Here is a 6,000-nt window from a genome sequence, read left to right as displayed (position 1 = left end):
GAACAAAGAAAATACAACATGTAAACAGCCCATAACCAAGGAAAATCAGGACTCAATGAAAAGGTCAAGCCTAAGAATAAGAGGAATACAAGAAAGTAGTGATTTCCAGCTCAAAGTGCTAGAAATCATCTCCCATAAAATCATAGAAGAAAATTTCTCTAACCTCAAGAAAGCAATGGCCATAACTCTACAAGAAGCCTAGAGAACTCCAACTAGATTGGACCTGAATATAAAACCCTCTGGTTATAAAATGATCAAAACACTAAATGCCAGAAAAAAGAAAGAATATTAAAAGCTGTAAGAGAAAAAGGCCAAGTAACATATAAAGGCAGATAGACCAGAATTACACCAGAATTCTCAACAGAGACTTGCTAGACAGATGTCATCTAGATCCTAAGAGTACACAAATGCCAGTCCAGGCTAATATACACAGCAAAACTATCAATCACCATAGATGGAGATACCAAGATATTCCATGGCAAAACCAAATTTAAACAATATAGTTTTACTAATCCAGACTTACAGAGGATACTGCAACACAAGAAGGAGAAGAAATCATAAGAAAGCAAACATCTCACAACAAACCCAAAAGAAGAGAATCTAACACACAAAGTACCACACCAACAAGAAGATAATACGAACTAACAATCAACTATCTTTAATATCTTTCAACATCAATGGACTCAATTTCTCAATCAAAAGACACATGCTAACAGACTGGATCCAGCATTTTGCTGCATATAAGAGAAACACATCTCAGTGACAAAGACAGACACTACCTTAGAGTAAAAGGCTGGAAAACGATTTTTCAAGTAAATAGTCCTAAGAAACAAGCTGGAGTAGCCATTCTAAAACCTCCAGCCTGAGAACACAAAGGGAGGGACTCATGGCTCATCTGTATAGGAAGTTGAGGGTGGCCTTGTCAGGCATCAGTGGAAGTGAAGGGCCTTGGTGTTTGAAAGTTTGGATTCCCTAGTACTGAGAAATTAGAGAGCAGGGAGGCAGGAATGGGAGGATGGTAGGGGCACGCCCTCATAGAAATAGGAGGAGGGGGGATGGGATAAGGGGTTTTGAAGGGGAATGGGAGAGGAGATAACATTGAAAGGTAAATAAATAAAATATCCAATTTAAAAAAAAACACAGATAATGGGTCTGGCAATTGTAGTTGAGCAGTCGAGACTTTTTGTCAACAATTTACTACAGGGATTTTGTATAATCCTCAAGGACAAGGTATTGTGAAAGAGGCCCATTGAACTTCAAAAAGATTGATGAGACATACTGTTGCTGAGACAATGATGCCAACCTGTGAGCTTGCTGAGTGCCCTGACAACGGTGACTGAAGAGCTGTATTGGACATATGTTCCTGACCCATCTTTGCTTGACTATATCCCAGATGTGATAAGCTGCCTTGCCTCAAGTTTTTAGACCTTGTGGGATAAAGAATTGAAAAGAGAAATTATGTCTCTTGTATTCTTCATAAAGGTGCCCAGCTATTAGGACTCAATCATGTACTGGTCTAGAAATCAATTCAATATGGGAAATAACGGTCTGGAAGACTGGATATGAACTTTGTCAGAGACATATTTGGAAGCTAGCTGTAGCTTGCTATGATGTTAGGATAGCAAGAGATAATGTTAAAACAGGATCTGGATTTCAAACAAGGATTAGTGCATGTTTTAAGGCTCTTTTAATTGTCAAGCCAAAATTGGTTTTGTCTTTTCTACAGCATTTATTATAAGTTGCATTGACTGTATAATTTCCAATTATGCTAATGTGTTGAAACTTGGCATGTTTGTTACAGCGGTCTATCAACCAGCTTTTATGTCACTGCCCTGAATATTAGAAAACCTTGATTCTCTGAAAAAAGCTTGAATGGCATATATAGCTTGATCAGGCTAGCCCTTCTTGTCCTGGGAATACTTTTATTCCTGCCCATCGTGTTAAAGTTTATCTTTAAGTGCTGGAAGATGTGAGTTAGGCTTTAAGGAGAAGCAAGAGTATAGCTGGCTTGATTATTGCTAGTATAACAGCTTTAATTCCATTAATTGCCAGCATCACTGCTTCTGCAATAGCATTGACACAAGGAGTTAAGACAACTATTTTTGTAAACCATCTAGCACAAAAATGTTACTAATGTATTGACTATACAAAAGGACTTATATAGGTATCTGGAACAACGAATGATACTCTAGAACCCATTCAAATTATCTGAAGGAGGTTCAGGGTTCAAGAGTTAGGAGCCATCCCAACTGTCATGACAAATATCATTGGAGTAGCATTACTTTTGAAGTTCACAATGATTGTCATTATAATTAGAAAAAAGTTGAAAGACACCTGTAGGATATTTGACATAATCCTAACACCTCTCTGAATTCATTAACTTTGCATAGTGAGATTATGAATTTAAAGAATGCTGCTCTGTTGACCTTTGATGCTGCAGATAATGCCAATAAAATTATCCATGGCCTGAGCTCAGTATTTCCATTTTGGACAAACCTCAGAAATGGCATATATAGCTTGATCAGGCTAGCCCTTCTTGTCCTGGGAATACTTTTATTCCTGCCCATTGCATTAAAGCTTATCTTTAACAACATCAGAATGTTGCCAGCCAAAGTACATGGCTTAAACCTGAAAATGGACCCCCAGAAAGAGTTATTAAATTAACTAGCTGGCAAGCCAAAGGTGGGTAAGATTCTGCACAGAGCCTTACCAACCTAAGACATAAGTGCATTGCATTTGATAATGCATATTCTATGATGGGTAAGGAAGGCATTCTTGTCAGAACGACCTAAGACAAGCTCAGTACGGTTAATGAAATAAAAAAGGGGGAGAGGTGGAGAGCCTTTGGGGCTGCTTGGCAAGAATCTGACTTGGGCCAAGGACAAGGAAAGGGGCTTCTTGGCAGGAATATGACACTGGCCAAGGACAAGGAAGTAGGCTTCAAACAGGAATCTGACATTAGACTAGAACAAAGAAGTAATTTCAGGTAGGAGTCTAAATTGTAGGCTACAACAAAGAAGTAATCTCAGGCAGGAATCTAAACATTAGGCCAGAACAAAGAAGTAATTTCAGACAGGAATCTAAATTTTAGGCTAGAACAAAGAACTAGGCTTCAGACATGAAAATGACCTTGGGCTAGGATAGGGAAGTAGGCTCAGATACTTTGGTCATCCTGATAAGCCTTTAGAAACAGTGATCATGGGAGTGTTCACATAATTGGATTTAATGCCTTGCTTTTTCCTTGACTATTTGTGTTTATTGTACTGATAAGCCATACCTGCTCACATGTGAAGCAGAATAAAGAGGCTTGGCAATGAAGAGAAAATGGGCAGTATAAATGTACCAGGTAATTTGGAGAGATTGAGGTAGAAGTAGTGAGAGACTCAAGTGACACTAGCAGTAGAATGTGAAAGTTAGTTGGCTTAACAAACAGATAATACCACGTGCTCTGCTTTAAGATGACATGGGAACAGTTACTACCACTGGGATAGTAGCTGACAAACAGTCATGATTTAAATTGCAGTAGATCAGGCTCCATCTTCTGACCTCATCAGGCACCAGCTGCAAACTACATGCATACATGCTGCAAAACATTGATATGCAGAAACTAAATTACATGATCTAATAAGCTTTCTTAAAACAATAATATGCAAATGAGAAACGAGATTGGGTTTGCTACAACCCATTTCTCAAGAAAGGAATCTGGAATATTCTATTGCATATGTTGCCCACGATTATCCTATTCTTTACTTACTAATTTTTTATGTAAGAATGAATACTGGGAGAAAATATAATTTTGTTACTGTTATTTGACTGTGCTTGTATCTCATTTGTATACTCATATAAATATGTGGATTTCATTACTTTCATTTTAGGATACTGTAAAATCATAAATATTCTTGCCTCAAAATTTGGTGTCTAATCTCCTAGCTTGTATTGCTTCTGTAATTCCTTTAAACTCTGTTTCTTTTATGGTCTAGTTTCCCATTTCCTAATAGAATATCAGCAGGAATTTGAGAAAAATTGCTTAGTATCTCTGCAGAACATTAAACTTTATCTATATTTTCTTCCCATTCATATTCTCCTGTTGTCTGCATTCATACAATTACTCAATGCTTTTCTTTGCAATTATTTAAATATATTTTGAATATTTTTTAATCTTCTGAAGGTTTTTGAACTCTAGGAGTTTTCTCAAAATTTTATATCTTTTCATCATTACCTTGTTTGTTTTGAAGAAATTGCCCATTACTCTTGAGACAAATCGTTCACAATTTGTAGGGAAATAGAAAAAAAATCTCACCAAACATGTCTCCATGTTTGAATGTGAATTTCTTAGCCATTTCTCAGCACTGATATGTTATATATGTGTTTTTCTGTTTTCTCTTTTTGTTTATATGTATGTAATCAGTGAGTAATTTTTCATTATTGCAAGAATATGCTACAATTTCATACAAAGTATTATATTACCTTTGTGATATACTTGAAATTTATGTGAATTACTTTGCTTGTTTGGCATTTGAAGAAGCTATCTGCTTGCTTGGATGGTGATTACAGTAAGTTGCATTTCTAAGTTCTTTCTGTTTGGTTTTCTGCAGGATTTGTTATTTTTGAGTATAGTTAGGGTGGACAGTCACTAGCTAGATAGAGAATCTTGGTGAAGATTGTTGGGGGGTGGGTCTTGTGCACTGTATATTCAGATGCTGATTTCTGTGCCCATTGATCTGCCTACCATACCGCATTTTCATGATTATTGAACCATCTCCTGAATCAGTGTTGTGTAAGAATGCTCCCCAATTATCTTTAATTGATTAATAAAAAGCTGATCAGTCTATGGCTGGGTAAAACAGATAGGACAGCAGGAAATCCAGTCCCAGCCAGGGATCTCTTGTAGAGAGGTAAGATTGGAAGAACCACAAGGAGAGGAAGTTGTGGAGAAACCATGTGAAGAGAACAGGAGGATTTACCATGAGTTCATAAGAAAGCAGGAATCAGCATAAGCCAAGACTATGCTCTGATTAAAGGTAAAGGACCATGTAGATGTGAAATAGGCAGCCTTAGAGGGTAGCTTAGAACATGCCAGCTTAGGCTTACAGCTTGTAAATAAACATACCAAGTCTCTGCGTCAGTTATTCAAGAGCTAGAAGAAGAACAGGTAACGCTTGAATCTTTAAATTACTGATTTCAAAAAATTAGTTGGGAGTTTAATTTAAAACTAGTAGTGTATAGCATGGATATTCCACATGCGCCAACTGAGATGAGTGCTTCTCATTCAGTGACTAGCTCCAACAGAAGCTCTGAGTGGTAGACATATTCTTGGTTTTAAAAGAGGAAAATTTTTGTTCTTCATACAACAGGGTCTCAGAAGAAGGCTCAGATTGATCTAGCCATTGCAATTCCTTGATCTTTGGTATGAAGAATGATATAAATGTTTCCTTTATCATTGGAGAATATGGTATCATTTATTATGTCATTTAGTTCATTTATGTTTTCTTATACCTGCACATCACAGAAAGAAGATTCCCTGATGGAACCTGAGTACAACAGTGTACTTTGAATGTAAGCAATTATTTTCTAGGAAGTTTTTCTTTAGGACCTTTTAGGAAAATCTAAAGTAGTAGGTTCCCTCATAGTTCACATGGCCTACCCTACTACATGTTACTGACATGTTTTCAGAATGTGACATGAATTCTCTCTCCAAAAAGGAGCCTCAAATTTAATCCTAAAATAGTTTAGCATTATTGTTTCTTGTCTGTTGCTTTCATAACACTCCGTGGCCAAGGAAACTTAAAGAGCTTACATTGCTAGTGGTCCTAAAGGGCTAAGATTCCGTCATGAGAGGAAGGCCTGACAGCAAGCAGCCATGTTGGTGGGATGGAAAACTGAAAGATCACCTTCTCAGTATGATTTCTAAGTAGAAAGTTAGAAGCAAGCTGTCTTGGGGCCCCTTTTCCTTAGAATCTGACTAGTGAAGCACTTCTCCAGTGATTCTCTAACAACTAA

Source organism: Grammomys surdaster, unplaced genomic scaffold (genome assembly GCF_004785775.1).
Source record: "Grammomys surdaster isolate TR1022 unplaced genomic scaffold, NIH_TR_1.0 572, whole genome shotgun sequence".
Taxonomy (NCBI): domain Eukaryota; kingdom Metazoa; phylum Chordata; class Mammalia; order Rodentia; family Muridae; genus Grammomys; species Grammomys surdaster.
Note: the sequence above shows the minus strand (reverse complement) of the source record.